Source organism: Hyla sarda, chromosome 10 (assembly GCF_029499605.1).
Source record: "Hyla sarda isolate aHylSar1 chromosome 10, aHylSar1.hap1, whole genome shotgun sequence".
Lineage (NCBI taxonomy): Eukaryota > Metazoa > Chordata > Amphibia > Anura > Hylidae > Hyla > Hyla sarda.
Window position 1 is genome coordinate 120,513,945 of NC_079198.1, and position 19,876 is coordinate 120,533,820.

Below are 19,876 nucleotides of genomic sequence, written 5' to 3' on the forward strand. Positions count from 1 at the left end.
CACTCATCCCCTATCCTGTGGATAGGGGATATAATGTCTAGTACCGGAGTACCCCTTAAAATGGAACAGCACCACTCGTTTTAATGCAAGATAGTGGATCCGATATTTCAGACCGGAACACAAACATAACATTGCAGCCATATTACAATTATTTGGAACCGGCCTTAGGCTATGTTCACACATAATAAAATGTACTGGCGTATTCTATTTAACACACACATCTTCATCCACAGTTGGAAAAAAATTTAAAAATGTCCGTAAAAGAAAAATGCCGCCATTTTGCGGATTACGGACGAAAAAATATGCTTGTAAAATAAACGATGGCAGTAAGGTTTATGATGTGTGAACTAAGCCTTCGTGTTTTGTAGAAGATGTCAAAATTTGTTGGCACAAATCTAGAGTTCCAATTGGCGCACACGCTTGGTGCTTCTTCGTTACAAAGCACCAGCCCAACACTAACTTCCGTTTTGCTTATTTGTTTTATGTCCTTTTTTTTTAATCCATTGCCAGAACCAGATTACAAAGGGATAGCCGCCCTGACCTTATTGTAACAATCCATGTTCCCCCTGGTACTTTTTTGTATATTCGAGGTATTGTGAGATCTGAGGACAGACCCCGCTGATTGTTTTGTAAGATCTGTATCAGTGACGTCAGTGACCATTGTATCCTCAGATAGTGGTCCGCTGACCCCCCAGTGAGGACGGGAAATCTGTCTCAATCCACATAGATGTAGCTGTAGCTGCGGTTCAGGTGGAGACTGTGAGAACATCTTCTAGGGAGACCATCCGCCACCTCGGGGGAGATATAGAGGGGCAGGTTGCTCCACTTTCTCTGTGGAGAAATATTGCCTAGACCAGTGGTTTAGGAGGACGTCCCATACTGACAGACTGACAACAACCCCCATCATTACCACTACAGACCATATAAGAGATTACATACAGTTATATCAGGTGACTGACAACAACCCCCATCATTACACTACAGACCATATAAGAGATTACATACAGTTATATCAGGTGACTGACAACAACCCCCATCATTACACTACAGACCATATAAGAGATTACATAGTTATATCAGGTGACTGACAACAACCCCCATCATTACACTACACACCATATAAGAGATTACATACAGTTATATCAGGTGACTGACAACAACCCCCATCATTACCTCTACAGACCATATAAGAGATTACATACAGTTATATCAGGTGACTGACAACAACCCCCATCATTGCTACTACAGACCATATAAGAGATTACATACAGTTATATCAGGTGACTGACAACAACCCCCATCATTACCACTACAGACCATATAAGAGATTACATACATTTATATCAGGTGACTGACAACAACCCCCATCATTACACTACAGACCATATAAGAGATTACATACAGTTATATCAGGTGACTGACAACAACCCCCATCATTACCACTACAGACCATATAAGAGATTACATACAGTTATATCAGGTGACTGACAACAACCCCCATCATTACCACTACAGACCATATAAGAGATTACATACAGTTATATCAGGTGACTGACAACAACCCCCATCATTACACTACAGACCATATAAGAGATTACATACAGTTATATCAGGTGACTGACAACAACCCCCATCATTACACTACAGACCATATAAGAGATTACATAGTTATATCAGGTGACTGACAACAACCCCCATCATTACACTACACACCATATAAGAGATTACATACAGTTATATCAGGTGACTGACAACAACCCCCATCATTACCTCTACAGACCATATAAGAGATTACATACAGTTATATCAGGTGACTGACAACAACCCCCATCATTGCTACTACAGACCATATAAGAGATTACATACAGTTATATCAGGTGACTGACAACAACCCCCATCATTACCACTACAGACCATATAAGAGATTACATACATTTATATCAGGTGACTGACAACAACCCCCATCATTACACTACAGACCATATAAGAGATTACATACAGTTATATCAGGTGACTGACAACAACCCCCATCATTACCACTACAGACCATATAAGAGATTACATACAGTTATATCAGGTGACTGACAACAACCCCCATCATTACCACTACAGACCATATAAGAGATTACATACAGTTATATCAGGTGACTGACAACAACCCCCATCATTACACTACAGACCATATAAGAGATTACATACAGTTATATCAGGTGACTGACAACAACCCCCATCATTACACTACAGACCATATAAGAGATTACATACAGTTATATCAGGTGACTGACAACAACCCCCATCATTACACTACAGACCATATAAGAGATTACATACAGTTATATCAGGTGACTGACAACAACCCCCATCATTACACTACAGACCATATAAGAGATTACATACAGTTATATCAGGTGACAACAACCCCCATCATTACCACTACAGACCATATAAGAGATTACATACAGTTATATCAGATGACTGACAACAACCCCCATCATTACACTACAGACCATATAAGAGATTACATACAGTTATATCAGGTGACTGACAACAAACCCCATCATTACCACTACAGACTATATATGAGATTACATACAGTTATATCAGATGACAACAACCCCCATCATTACCACTACAGACTATATATGAGATTACATACAGTTATATCAGGTGACTGACAACAACCCCCATCATTACCACTACAGACCATATAAGAGATTACATACAGTTATATCAGGTGACTGACAACAACCCCCATCATTACCACTACAGACCATATAAGAGATTACATACAGTTATATCAGGTGACTGACAACAACCCCCATCATTACCACTACAGACCATATAAGAGATTACATACAGTTATATCAGGTGACTGACAACAACCCCCATCATTATCACTACAGACCATATAAGAGATTACATACAGTTATATCAGGTGACTGACAACAACCCCCATCATTATCACTACAGACCATATAAGAGATTACATACAGTTATATCAGGTGACTGACAACAACCCCCATCATTATCACTACAGACCATATAAGAGATTACATACAGTTATATCAGATGACAACAACCCCCATCATTACCACTACAGACCATATAAGAGATTACATACAGTTATATCAGGTGACTGACAACAACCCCCATCATTATCACTACAGACCATATAAGAGATTACATACAGTTATATCAGGTGACTGACAACAACCCCCATCATTACACTACAGACCATATAAGAGATTACATACAGTTATATCAGGTGACTGACAACAACCCCCATCATTACCACTACAGACCATATAAGAGATTACATACAGTTATATCAGGTGACTGACAACAACCCCCATCATTACACTACAGACCATATAAGAGATTACATACAGTTATATCAGGTGACTGACAACAACCCCCATCATTACCACTATAGACCATATAAGAGATTACATACAGTTATATCAGATGACAACAACCCCCATCATTACACTACAGACCATATAAGAGATTACATACAGTTATATCAGGTGACTGACAACAACCCCCATCATTACCACTACAGACCATATAAGAGATTACATACAGTTATATCAGGTGACTGACAACAACCCCCATCATTACCACTACAGACCATATAAGAGATTACATACAGTTATATCAGGTGACTGACAACAACCCCCATCATTATCACTACAGACCATATAAGAGATTACATACAGTTATATCAGATGACAACAACCCCCATCATTACCACTACAGACCATATAAGAGATTACATACAGTTATATCAGGTGACTGACAACAACCCCCATCATTACCACTACAGACCATATAAGAGATTACATACAGTTATATCAGGTGACTGACAACAACCCCCATCATTATAACTACAGACCATATAAGAGATTACATACAGTTATATCAGGTGACTGACAACAACCCCCATCATTATCACTACAGACCATATAAGAGATTACATACAGTTATATCAGGTGACTGACAACAACCCCCATCATTACACTACAGACCATATAAGAGATTACATACAGTTATATCAGGTGACTGACAACAACCCCCATCATTATCACTACAGACCATATAAGAGATTACATACAGTTATATCAGGTGACTGACAACAACCCCCATCATTACCACTACAGACCATATAAGAGATTACATACAGTTATATCAGGTGACTGACAACAACCCCCATCATTATCACTACAGACCATATAAGAGATTACATACAGTTATATCAGATGACAACAACCCCCATCATTACCACTACAGACCATATAAGAGATTACATACAGTTATATCAGGTGACTGACAACAACCCCCATCATTACCACTACAGACCATATAAGAGATTACATACAGTTATATCAGGTGACTGACAACAACCCCCATCATTATAACTACAGACCATATAAGAGATTACATACAGTTATATCAGGTGACTGACAACAACCCCCATCATTATCACTACAGACCATATAAGAGATTACATACAGTTATATCAGGTGACTGACAACAACCCCCATCATTACACTACAGACCATATAAGAGATTACATACAGTTATATCAGGTGACTGACAACAACCCCCATCATTACCACTACAGACCATATAAGAGATTACATACAGTTATATCAGATGACAACAACCCCCATCATTACCACTACAGATCATATAAGAGATTACATACAGTTATATCAGGTGATGTCTTCTCAGATCAAAGTCAGTCACGTTCCTTTTTCTTCTCCATCCAGCTCAGACGCCATGATGTTTTATTCTAGCCACGATTAATCTCTGAAGAACATGACAGGAAAAAACGTTTAAGGCTCTGCACTTTTCCAAGAACCATAATGCCTCATACTGTAATAATGCCTCAATTAGTAGTCGGAAGTCCCTCCTATTGCATAGTTAGGTTGCTCCAGTAGGTAAACAGGTCTCTTCAGGTAGTTTCCCCCATCACATAGGTGTCCCAAGTTGGTAGGGGCCCCACCCCAGAGAGAGTTGCCCTGTAGTTAAAGGGGAACTCCGGTGGAAACAACTGGAAAACAAATGTTTTCAAAGCAACTGGTGCCAGACAGTTGAACAGATTTGTAAATTACTTTTATTTCAAAATATGAAGCCTTCCAGTACTTATCAGCTGCTGTATGCTACAGAAAAAATTGTGAAGTTCTTTCCAATTTGACAGCAATGCTCTCTGCTGACACCTCTGTCCGTGTCAGGAACTGTCCAGATTAAAACCATATTCCCATAGAAAACCTCTCCTGCTCTGGATAGTTCCTGACACGGACAGAGGTGTCAGCAGAGAGCACTGGGGTCAGAATGGAAAGAACCTCACAAATTTCTCTGTAGTATATCTGTAGTATACAGCAGCTAATAAGTACTGGATGGGTTAAAAATTTTAAATAGAAGTAATTTACTAATCTGTCCAACTTTCTGGCATGATTTTAAAACATTTTTTTCCACCGGAGTTCCCCTTTAAATCCCCCAGATAGCTGTCATCTGTTTTAAATCTCCCATATAAGCTATGTAGGTAGTAGGTAGCTGACCAATTAGCTTGGTAGTTAGTCTCCATAATAGCTTGTAGGTAGTAGATAGCATCCCATATTTGCCAGGCAGGAACATAGTAGAAAGCCCCCTACAATAGGTAGCCAGCAGAAGTCCACGACATAAGATACGCAGCAGAGTCCCCCCATAGTGGACAGCAGTTCACCCCATAGTAGGTGGTAGTTTCCCCCATAGTAGGTGGCAGTGTCCCCCATAGTAAACAGCAGGTTCCCCATGGTGGGAAGCAGTTCCCCGCATTGTAGGAAGCAGTTCCCCCCCCATAGTAGGCAGCAGTGTCCCCCATAGTAACCATCAGGTTCCCCATAGTTGGCAGCAGTTCCCCGCATTGTAGGAAGCAGTTCCCCGTATAGTAGACAGCAGTTCCTCCACAATAGGCAGCAGCTTCCCCATAGCAGGCAGCAGTTTTCCCCATAGTAGGCAGAAGATACCCCATAGTAGGCAACAGTTTTCCCCATAGTATGCAATAGATTCCCCACAGTAGGCAGCAGTTTCACAATGGTTGGCAGCAGTTCCTCCATAGTATGCAGCAGTCCCCTCCATAGTAGGCAGCAGTTTCCCACATTGTGGCAGCAGTTTTCCCCATAGTAGACAGCAGTTTTCCCCATAGTATGCAACAGATCCCCCACAGTAGGCAGCAGTTTCCCAATGGTTGGCAGCAGTTCCCCCATTGTATGCAGCAGTCCCCTCCATAGTAGGCAGCAGTTTCCCACATAGTGGTAACAGTCTCCCCATAGTAGGCAGCAGTTTCCCACATAGTGGTAACAGTCTCCCCATAGTAGGCAGCAGTTTCCCCCATAGTAGGCAGCCGTTCCCCCTTAGTAGGCAGCAGTTCCCCTTTAGTAGGCAGAAGTCCCTCCCAAAGTAGGCAGCAGAAGTTGCCCCCATAGTAGGCAGAGGTATCCCCATAGTAGGCAGCAGCAGTTTCCTCCATAGTAGGCAGCAGCAGCACCATCCCCACCCTTCCTCCCTCTTGCATACTTACCTTCTGCTGTTTTTTTTCCTGGTTGACTTCTGAGGCTCTTGTCTTTGGTCCTCTTCCTCTGTCGGCTCCTGCGGCTCAGTGTGGCCTCTTCTGTTCTCTCCTCTTCCTCTGCGCTCCGGTGTCTGATGACCTCATTGAGTGCATTGGAAGAGTTCGGCTTCCCTTGACTGCTAGCTGAATGCAGCCACAGGCACAAGAGTGATTGATAGGGTGAGGAGCCAATGGCTCTTCACCCTGTCAAACTTCCCACTGAGTGGCACATTAAACTGCAGACACCTCATAAGAGGAATTTACAGTTAAATGTGGGACATGTCGGGGCTGCTCCGGGACCCCAAAAGGGGAAAAATCCCGCCAGATCCGTCACAACTGGGAGCTATGGGTAAGGGCAAATCCATGGTAGACCACCTGCCCCTTGGGCCGGCAGTGACTGGCCAGTGTTTTGGCAACCCAACGCAGGGCAGATTCTGGGAGCCGAAGAAGGGGGCGCTGCCACTTACTCTCGTGCCTTCAGGACGCTGCACAGGATGTCGGCATCATGGCGCTTACCCTAGGAATCATTTATGGACTGGACTGAGCGTCTCTGTTTTTACACAAGTCAAGACAACACCTTTTCTTAGATAAAAAAAATAATTTTTTTTTATGTGTTTTAAAAATGACACTCAGATATATTAGACACTGTGAAAACATTCCAATAAAACACTAGTGCAAATACATAAGGAGCTATTGTGATCTGCAAATGATGCTATATCGGTGAATCAGCTACAATGCCATATATATGCAATCCCAATATAAAGTGCCATTGTGCTGGGTAAACATGGCCCGCCAGAACCAAGTCACATAAATCAGCATGTAGATAATCAATGTTGGATGTATGCTACAACAGGTTGTAATATACCATTTACAGTGTCTTGCAAAGGTATTCACCCCCCTTGACTTTTTTCGGATTTTGGTACACTACAGCCTTAAGTTCAATGTTTTGTTCATCTAAATATTATGAGATGGATCAGAACACAATAGTCTAAGTTGGTGAAGTGAAATGAGAAAAATATATAAATAAAACTATTGTTTAGAAATTGAAAACAGAAAATTTGCATGTGCGTATGTATTCACCCCCTTTGTTATGGAGCCCATAAAAAGATCTGGTGCAACCAATTACCTTCAGACGTCACATAATTAGTGAAATGATGTCCACCTGTGTGCAATCTAAGTGTCACATGATCTGTCATTACATATAGACACCTCAGAGGCAGAAACACCTAAACAAGAGGCATCAGTAACCAAACACTGCCATGAAGACCAAGGAACTCTCCAAACAAGTAAGGAACAATGTTGTTGAGAAGTAAAAGTCAGGGTAAGGTTAAAAAAAAATATCCACATCTTTGATGATCCCCAGGAGCACCATCAAATCTATCATAACCAAATGGAAAGAACATGGCACAATAGCAAACCTACCAAGAGACGGCCGCCCACCAAAACTCATGGACCGGGCAAAGAGGGCATTAATCAGAGAGGCAGCACAGAGACCTAAGGTAACCCTGGAGGAGCTGCAGAGTTCACAGCAGAGACTGGAGTATATGTACATAGGACGACAATAGGCCGTACCCTCCATAGAGTTGGGCTTTATGGCAGAGTGGCCAGAAGAAAGCCATTACTTTCAGCTAATAACAAAAAGGCACGTTGTGAGTTTGCGAAAAGGGATGTGGGAGACTCCCAAAATGTATGGAGGAAGGTGCTCTGGTCTGATGAGACTAAAATGTAACTTTTCGGCCATCAAAGAAAATGCTATGTCTGGTAACAAGTATGACTTAGCGGTATACAGCATTAATATGCATGTAAAAATAACATGACATATATATCAAGACATGTATATGACATGTGTATATATATATATATATATATATATGTATATATACATTGCACCTTTCCTCATGCTACATCTGGGTGTGGCAGCTGGTACAATGACATCAAGCGGTGGGACTGGTATGCAATTTTTTCCAGGGCTTGTTTATATGCAGATCTGATGCAGATCTCTGTGGAGAAACATGGCCCTGTCAGATGGATCCAGATCTCTGTGGAAAAACATGGCCTGGTCAGATGGATCCAGATCTCTATAGAGAAACATGGCCTGGTCAGATGGATCCAGATCTCTATGGAGAAACATGACCTGATCAGATGGATCCAGATCTCTGAGGAGAAATATGACCTGGTCAGATGGATCCAGATCTCTGTGGAAAAACATGGCCTGGTCAGATGGATCCAGATCTCTGAGGAGAAATATGACCTGGACAGATGGATCCAGATCTCTATGGAAAAACATGGCCTGGTCAGATGGATCCAGATCTCTATGGAAAAACATGGCCCTGTCAGATGGATCCAGATCTCTGTGGAGAAACGTGACCTGGTCAGATGGATCCAGATCTCTATAGAAAATCATGGCCTGGTCAGATGGATCCAGATTTCTATGGAAAAACATGGCCCTGTCCGATGGATCCAGATCTCTGTGGAAAAACATGGCCTGGTCAGATGGATCCAGATCTCTATGGAGAAACATGACCTGGTCAGATGGATCCAGATCTCTGAGGAGAAATATGACCTGGTCAGATGGATCCAGATCTCTATGGAAAAACATGGCCTGGTCAGATGGATCCAGATCTCTATGGAAAAACATGGCCCTGTCAGATGGATCCAGATCTCTGTGGAGAAACGTGACCTGGTCAGATGGATCCAGATCTCTATAGAGAAACATGGCCTGGTCAGATGGATCCAGATCTCTATAGAGAAACATGGCCTGTCAGATGAATCCAGATCTCTGAATAAACATGGACTGTTCAGATGGATCCAGATCTCTATGGAGAAACATGACCTGGTCAGATGGATCCAGATCTCTGTGGTGCCATGCTAATGTCAGGAAGCTCCACCCATGCCCCAAGCATGCCACCCGAATTGAGGGAACGGAGAAATATAGTGGGAGAATGGGACCACAGATCGGGGACAGGTAAGTATGGTTATCATGAGTGTCACCCACACTACCTGTCTGTACCAACAGGTTAGTGCGGTGACACCAATGACAGTTTTCCTTTAAACAAAAGATCACCAGTGGACGTCTGTAATATGTGACCTCTAGATCAGACAGTGATCCATCCATGTCCCGGCAGTCTGGTCATACCCAGAGATCACAGCCAGGTCAGGAGATAAGAAATCACACATTAACTTCCAGTCTGGATATCTGATCGGATGTTCAGCCCCTCTGGTGTAACATCTTGAGTGTCACGTCAGTGGCGTTGCTAGGGTTGGTGTCACCCGGTGCGGTAGAAAATGGTGTCACCCCCATACCTTCCCCCCCTCAGTAAGTTTTTAGCTTATTGTGACAGACACCACTGTTGTAGCGCATTGTGAGAAATTCCAGTATAATAATCAGATATACCAGTTGCCACAGAATAGGAAAGTGTTAAAGAAGTTTTCACCATTTAAAATATACAGCTCCCAGAATTACTTAAAGGGGTACTCCACTGGAAAACATTTACTTTTATATCAAATGGTGCTAATTTACGCAGGATAAGTCATCAACTGCTGAGCCGAGAAGTTCGTGACGAATCAAATTTACTGTAAGTTCGCTCATCTCTAATAATACTACCACAAACTGCGCCCTCTGAATATAATACTACCACCCACTGTGCACTCTGAATATAATACTACCACAAACTGCGCCCTCTGAATATAACGTTCACAGCAGAGACTGGAGTATATGTACATAGGACGACAATAGGCCATACCCTCCATAGAGTTGGGCTTTATGGCAGAGTGGCCAGAAGAAAGCCATTACTTTCAGCTAATAACAAAAAGGCACGTTGTGAGTTTGCGAAAAGGGATGTGGGAGACTCCCAAAATGTATGGAGGAAGGTGCTCTGGTCTGATGAGACTAAAATGTAACTTTTCGGCCATCAAAGAAAATGCTATGTCTGGTAACAAGTATGACTTAGCGGTATACAGCATTAATATGCATGTAAAAATAACATGACATATATATCAAGACATGTATATGACATGTGTATATATATATATATATATATATATATATATATATATATATATATATACATTGCACCTTTCCTCATGCTACATCTGGGTGTGGCAGCTGGTACAATGACATCAAGCGGTGGGACTGGTATGCAATTTTTTCCAGGGCTTGTTTATATGCAGATCTGATGCAGATCTCTGTGGAGAAACATGGCCCTGTCAGATGGATCCAGATCTCTGTGGAAAAACATGGCCTGGTCAGATGGATCCAGATCTCTATAGAGAAACATGGCCTGGTCAGATGGATCCAGATCTCTATGGAGAAACATGACCTGATCAGATGGATCCAGATCTCTGTGGAAAAACATGGCCTGGTCAGATGGATCCAGATCTCTATAGAGAAACATGGCCTGGTCAGATGGATCCAGATCTCTATGGAGAAACATGACCTGATCAGATGGATCCAGATCTCTGAGGAGAAATATGACCTGGTCAGATGGATCCAGATCTCTGTGGAAAAACATGGCCTGGTCAGATGGATCCAGATCTCTGAGGAGAAATATGACCTGGACAGATGGATCCAGATCTCTATGGAAAAACATGGCCTGGTCAGATGAATCCAGATCTCTATGGAAAAACATGGCCCTGTCAGATGGATCCAGATCTCTGTGGAGAAACGTGACCTGGTCAGATGGATCCAGATCTCTATAGAAAATCATGGCCTGGTCAGATGGATCCAGATCTCTATGGAAAAACATGGCCCTGTCCGATGGATCCAGATCTCTGTGGAAAAACATGGCCTGGTCAGATGGATCCAGATCTCTATGGAGAAACATGACCTGGTCAGATGGATCCAGATCTCTGAGGAGAAATATGACCTGGTCAGATGGATCCAGATCTCTATGGAAAAACATGGCCTGGTCAGATGGATCCAGATCTCTATGGAAAAACATGGCCCTGTCAGATGGATCCAGATCTCTGTGGAGAAACGTGACCTGGTCAGATGGATCCAGATCTCTATAGAGAAACATGGCCTGGTCAGATGGATCCAGATCTCTATAGAGAAACATGGCCTGTCAGATGAATCCAGATCTCTGAATAAACATGGACTGTTCAGATGGATCCAGATCTCTATGGAGAAACATGACCTGGTCAGATGGATCCAGATCTCTGTGGTGCCATGCTAATGTCAGGAAGCTCCACCCGTGCCCCAAGCATGCCACCCGAATTGAGGGAACGGAGAAATATAGTGGGAGAATGGGACCACAGATCGGGGACAGGTAAGTATGGTTATCATGAGTGTCACCCACACTACCTGTCTGTACCAACAGGTTAGTGCGGTGACACCAATGACAGTTTTCCTTTAAACAAAAGATCACCAGTGGACGTCTGTAATATGTGACCTCTAGATCAGACAGTGATCCATCCATGTCCCGGCAGTCTGGTCATACCCAGAGATCACAGCCAGGTCAGGAGATAAGAAATCACACATTAACTTCCAGTCTGGATATCTGATCGGATGTTCAGCCCCTCTGGTGTAACATCTTGAGTGTCACGTCAGTGGCGTTGCTAGGGTTGGTGTCACCCGGTGCGGTAGAAAATGGTGTCACCCCCATACCTTCCCCCCCTCAGTAAGTTTTTAGCTTATTGTGACAGACACCACTGTTGTAGCGCATTGTGAGAAATTCCAGTATAATAATCAGATATACCAGTTGCCACAGAATAGGAAAGTGTTAAAGAAGTTTTCACCATTTAAAATATACAGCTCCCAGAATTACTTAAAGGGGTACTCCACTGGAAAACATTTACTTTTATATCAAATGGTGCTAATTTACGCAGGATAAGTCATCAACTGCTGAGCCGAGAAGTTCGTGACGAATCAAATTTACTGTAAGTTCGCTCATCTCTAATAATACTACCACAAACTGCGCCCTCTGAATATAATACTACCACCCACTGTGCACTCTGAATATAATACTACCACAAACTGCGCCCTCTGAATATAACGTTCACAGCAGAGACTGGAGTATATGTACATAGGACGACAATAGGCCATACCCTCCATAGAGTTGGGCTTTATGGCAGAGTGGCCAGAAGAAAGCCATTACTTTCAGCTAATAACAAAAAGGCACGTTGTGAGTTTGCGAAAAGGGATGTGGGAGACTCCCAAAATGTATGGAGGAAGGTGCTCTGGTCTGATGAGACTAAAATGTAACTTTTCGGCCATCAAAGAAAATGCTATGTCTGGTAACAAGTATGACTTAGCGGTATACAGCATTAATATGCATGTAAAAATAACATGACATATATATCAAGACATGTATATGACATGTGTATATATATATATATATATATATATATATATATATATATATATATACATTGCACCTTTCCTCATGCTACATCTGGGTGTGGCAGCTGGTACAATGACATCAAGCGGTGGGACTGGTATGCAATTTTTTCCAGGGCTTGTTTATATGCAGATCTGATGCAGATCTCTGTGGAGAAACATGGCCCTGTCAGATGGATCCAGATCTCTGTGGAAAAACATGGCCTGGTCAGATGGATCCAGATCTCTATAGAGAAACATGGCCTGGTCAGATGGATCCAGATCTCTATGGAGAAACATGACCTGATCAGATGGATCCAGATCTCTGTGGAAAAACATGGCCTGGTCAGATGGATCCAGATCTCTATGGAGAAACATGACCTGATCAGATGGATCCAGATCTCTGAGGAGAAATATGACCTGGTCAGATGGATCCAGATCTCTGTGGAAAAACATGGCCTGGTCAGATGGATCCAGATCTCTGAGGAGAAATATGACCTGGACAGATGGATCCAGATCTCTATGGAAAAACATGGCCTGGTCAGATGAATCCAGATCTCTATGGAAAAACATGGCCCTGTCAGATGGATCCAGATCTCTGTGGAGAAACGTGACCTGGTCAGATGGATCCAGATCTCTATAGAAAATCATGGCCTGGTCAGATGGATCCAGATCTCTATGGAAAAACATGGCCCTGTCCGATGGATCCAGATCTCTGTGGAAAAACATGGCCTGGTCAGATGGATCCAGATCTCTATGGAGAAACATGACCTGGTCAGATGGATCCAGATCTCTGAGGAGAAATATGACCTGGTCAGATGGATCCAGATCTCTATGGAAAAACATGGCCTGGTCAGATGGATCCAGATCTCTATGGAAAAACATGGCCCTGTCAGATGGATCCAGATCTCTGTGGAGAAACGTGACCTGGTCAGATGGATCCAGATCTCTATAGAGAAACATGGCCTGGTCAGATGGATCCAGATCTCTATAGAGAAACATGGCCTGTCAGATGAATCCAGATCTCTGAATAAACATGGACTGTTCAGATGGATCCAGATCTCTATGGAGAAACATGACCTGGTCAGATGGATCCAGATCTCTGTGGTGCCATGCTAATGTCAGGAAGCTCCACCCGTGCCCCAAGCATGCCACCCGAATTGAGGGAACGGAGAAATATAGTGGGAGAATGGGACCACAGATCGGGGACAGGTAAGTATGGTTATCATGAGTGTCACCCACACTACCTGTCTGTACCAACAGGTTAGTGCGGTGACACCAATGACAGTTTTCCTTTAAACAAAAGATCACCAGTGGACGTCTGTAATATGTGACCTCTAGATCAGACAGTGATCCATCCATGTCCCGGCAGTCTGGTCATACCCAGAGATCACAGCCAGGTCAGGAGATAAGAAATCACACATTAACTTCCAGTCTGGATATCTGATCGGATGTTCAGCCCCTCTGGTGTAACATCTTGAGTGTCACGTCAGTGGCGTTGCTAGGGTTGGTGTCACCCGGTGCGGTAGAAAATGGTGTCACCCCCATACCTTCCCCCCCTCAGTAAGTTTTTAGCTTATTGTGACAGACACCACTGTTGTAGCGCATTGTGAGAAATTCCAGTATAATAATCAGATATACCAGTTGCCACAGAATAGGAAAGTGTTAAAGAAGTTTTCACCATTTAAAATATACAGCTCCCAGAATTACTTAAAGGGGTACTCCACTGGAAAACATTTACTTTTATATCAAATGGTGCTAATTTACGCAGGATAAGTCATCAACTGCTGAGCCGAGAAGTTCGTGACGAATCAAATTTACTGTAAGTTCGCTCATCTCTAATAATACTACCACAAACTGCGCCCTCTGAATATAATACTACCACCCACTGTGCACTCTGAATATAATACTACCACAAACTGCGCCCTCTGAATATAACGTTGCCATACAGTGCACCCTCTGAATATAATACCACAACCGCAGTAACACCCCTCAACATCCGTTAGCTGATGCTATTACCACGGGAGGGGGGTATTGGTGGTGTTGCTAGTGGATGATCGGGGTGCTACTACTGGGGGGGGTGTTGCTGAAGGATGATGAGGGTGCTACTGGCCATCCCCCCTGGCAGTATCACCCCCATCATATATCGGCAGGATCATCCTCCTGGCAGGAGCACCGCCATCATCCACCATCAGGATCTGCTGATGGAGGTGCTGCTGCTGGGGGGGGGGTAGTTGCTGGCGGATGATGAGGGTGCTACTGCCAGGGGGGGTGCATTAGGTAGGCAGCAGTTCCCCCACATTAGGTAGGTAGCAGTTACCCCACATTAGGTAGTAGTTTCCCCACATTAGGTAGGTACCAGTTACCCCACATTAGGTAGTAGATTCCCCACATTAGGTAGCAGTTTCCCCACATTCGGTAGCACAGATTCCCCACATTAGCTAGCATAGACTCCGCACATTAGGTAGCATAGACTCCGCACATTAGGTAGCATAGACTCCGCACATTAGGTAGCATAGACTCCGCACATTAGGTAGCATAGACTCCCCACATTAGGTAGCATAGACTCCCCACATTAGGCCGCAGGTTCCCTTGCAGGTTCCCCACAATGCGTCAAAGTCTCCCCACACACACACACACACACACACATGCACACACACACAAAAAAAAAACACATACAACACAGAGAGACACACACACACACAAACACACAGTCAGAGAGTCACACAGTCACACACACACAGTCACACACACACAGAGTCACACACACACAGAGTCACACACACACAGAGTCACACACACAGAGTCACACACAGAGTCACACACACACACAGAGTCACACACACACACACACACACAGAGTCACACACACACACACAGAGTCACACAAACACACAGTCACATACACACACACACACACACACAGAGTCACACACACACAAACATACATAGATAGAGACAGACACACACAATCACCCATCCAGCGCAGCGATCCTTCTCACCGGGCGCAATGCGAGTGACGTAACTGACGTCCCCCTGCGCGGCCATGCGGTGTGACGTTAGGCCGGCGCAGACGTGGGAGCGGAGGCCGGGCACAGTACTGGTGAAGGTAAGGGGGGGGGGGGGCGTGATGACGGACGGGCGCACTGAAAGGGGGGGGGGGGGTTGCTAACGGACGGGCGCACCGCACACACAGCACAGGGGGGGGGGGGGTTGGTGGGGGGGGTGCTGACGGATGGGAGGCCGGTCGGGCACATAGGGGGGTGTCAGTGTAGCTGGGGAGGGGGTGTGGGTGCTGCGGAGCGTCTTGGTGTCACCCCATTAGGTTGGTGTCACCCGGTGCGGGCCGCACCCCCCGCACCCGGGTCGCAACGCCACTGTGTCACGTATTCACCTATTTGTAAAAAAACAATGGTCTGCCTCATGAGCCTCACGATACCAGCGCCTTACCCCTTCTGTGTCGGGATCTTAATGGGATATTCTTGTTTAATGAAAAGTTAAATTGTTTTCCAATAAACTTTATGTATCTATTACTTGTGGTTTTCTTTTTAAGATCTCTGCTTGCTGGCATTCCATATGAACCTTAATTCTTGAGTTCCACAGGACAAACATTTATTTTATGTGATGTAATAGAGCTGCAGGGTTCGTTACAGTGGCACCCCTGAAATATTTCTAGAAAATGAAGTATTTCTCACAGAAAAGGATTGCAGTAACACATGTTTTGCTATCCACATGTTTATTCCCTTTGGGTACGTTCACACTCTCGGATATTTTAAAAGGTTTTCCGCTGCGTATTTGAAAGTGGGCGGGCTCTTCTCGGCTGTCCGCAGCAGATTTTCCGCGGCGGAATTTACGCTGCGGAAAATCCACCACAGTCCCTACTGACTTCAATGGGGCTTGCGGCGGATTTTCCGTAGTGTACATTCCGCCGCAGAAAATCTGCTGCTGACAGCCGAGAAGAGCCCGCCCCCTTTCAAATACGCAGTGAAAAACCTGCTAAAAAATCCGCGTGTGTGAACGTACCCTTTGTGTATTGGAACTAAACCAAAAAGAGAGGAGAAAAAGCAAATTGGACATAATGTCCCATCAAACTCCAAAAATGGTCTGGACAAAATAATTGGCACCCTTAACTTAAAGGGGTTCTCCACCATAAGGTGATTTTAGTATGTACCTGGCAGACAGTAATGGACATGCTTAGGAAGGATCTGTGCTTGTCTTGGGGCTAAATGGCTATGTTGTGAGATTACCATAACACTGTGGCTAGCTTTTTGTGAACTGGTATTTCCTTTTTGAGTTTTCTTTTTTGCCTACAAATCCCATAATTCCATTTTCCTCCCTCCCACACATCAGCCATTCCACTCATTGAAACATAAATGAGCTGCATCCATTCAAAAGACCTGTGGTTTTCAATCAGGGTGCCTACAGCTGTTGTATTAGTTGCAGATTGATCTCTCTCCCACCAAGCGATCGCTCCAGCCATTGAAGCAGACAGGCTCCCTGTCATCAGCTGACTAGTGAGTCAGGTCTCGGCCGCATTGCAACTTGGGAAAAATCTGAGACAACAGTCATTTTGTATGTTGGTAAAAATAAATATTGGGGTGAAAAATCACATAAGAATTGTGAGAAAACCGTCACACACAGGTACAGACATTATATTATGAACTGCACTAACTTTACAGCTCCTGTAGCATAGTCAAATAAAAAAAAATCATGGAATACCCCTTTAATATTTGGTTGCACACCCTTTGGAAAAAATAACTGAAATCAGTGGCTTCCTATAACCATCAATAAGCTTCTTACACCTCTCAGCCGGAATGTTGGACCACTCTTCCTTTACAAGCTGCTCCAGGTCTCTCTTATTGGAAGGCACCTTTTCCCAACAGCAATTTTAAGATCTCTCCATAGGTGATCAATGGGATTTAGATCGGGACTCATTGCTGCCACTTCAGAACTCTCCAGCGCTTTGTTGTCATCCATTTCTGGGGGCTTTTGACGTATGTTTGGGGTCATTGTCCTGCTGGAAGACCCAAGATCTCGGACACAAACCCAGCTTTCTGACACTGGGCTGTACAGTGCGACCCAAAACCCATTGGTAATCCTCAGATTTCATGATGCCTTGTACACATTCAAGGCACCCAGTGGTGCAAAGGAGCATCACATGCTTGAAACAATCTTATTTTAAAAGGGTGCCAATAACTTTGTCCAGCCCATTTTTTGAGTTTGGTGACATTATGTCCAATTTGCTTTTTTTCCTCCCTTTTTTGGTTTAGTTACAATACACACAAAGGGAATAAACATGTGTATAGCAAAACATGTGTTACTGCAATCCTTTTCTGTGAGAAATACCGTGTTTCCCAACCAGGGTGCCTCCAGCTGTTGCACAACTACAACTCCATGCATGCCCGGACAGCCAACGTCCTGGTAGGGAAAAACTGACCTAGGTGTTCATCACATGACCAGGCCCGATTTTTAGCCTTTGGATGTAAAGGTAGAAGGTTTCTATTGAAAGACATCAAGCAGAGATCTTGAATTTGGGGAAAAAAAGGAGAGGTAGGACTATTAATATTACATTTTGACACAAAGCATAATTTGGGGACCGTGGAAATTACATTTACGTAGGGTAAATACAGTTTAGAGGTGGACCCCAGCTACAGGTTAAACCTACAAAAAGGTGACGCAAGTCATGTGATCTATTTAAAGTTCACTAAAATTTATTTCCATAAAGACAAATCACAAAAATTGGTTCTTTTAGCAGCAGGAATCCAGCATTGTGATACAGCAACAGTATTATGCATAGTGATGATAGGGGCCTCACCGACAGTCAACTAAGCTGTAGGCGTGAAGTGACAAGTGACCATAACTTCATTTGTGTTCAGCGAAAGCTCTCACAATATTAGCACCAAGTATCCTTAAAGGTTATGTCCATATATAGCTATAATCTACATAAACAGTTCAGTAATCCAGAGTTGCACTCACTATTCTGCTGGTGGAGTCACTGTGTACATACATTACATTACTTATCCTGTACTGATCCTGAGTTATATCCTGTATTATACCCCAGAGCTGCACTCACTATTCTGCTGGTGCGGTCACTGTGTACATACATTACATTACTTATCCTGTACTGATCCTGAGTTATATCCTGTATTATACTCCAGAGCTGTACTCACTATTCTGCTGGTGAGGTCACTGTGAACATACATTACATTACTTATCCTGTACTGATCCTGAGTTATATCCTGTATTATACTCCAGAGCTGTACTCACTATTCTGTGGTGAGGTCACTGTGTACATACATTACATTACTTATCCTGTACTGATCCTGAGTTATATCCTGTATTATACTCCAGAGCTGTACTCACTATTCTGCTGGTGAGGTCACTGTGTACATACATTACATTACTTATCCTGTACTGATCCTGAGTTATATCCTGTATTATACTCCAGAGCTGTACTCACTATTCTGTGGTGAGGTCACTGTGTACATACATTACATTACTTATCCTGTACTGATCCTGAGTTATATCCTGTATTATACTCCAGAGCTGTACTCACTATTCTGCTGGTGAGGTCACTGTGTACATACATTACATTACTTATCCTGTACTGATCCTGAGTTATATCCTGTATTATACTCCAGAACTGTACTTACTATTCTGCTGGTGAGGTCACTGTGTACATACATTACATTACTGTATGTACACAGTGACCTCACCAGCAGAATAGTGAGTACAGCTCTGGAGTATAATACAGGATATAACTCAGGATCAGTACAGGATAAGTAATGTAATGTATGTACACAGTGACCTCACCAGCAGAATAGTGAGTACAGCTCTGGAGTATAATACAGGATATAACTCAGGATCAGTACAGGATAAGTAATGTAATGTATGTACACAGTGACCTCACCAGCAGAATAGTGAATGCAGCTCTGGAGTATAATACAGGATATAACTCAGGATCA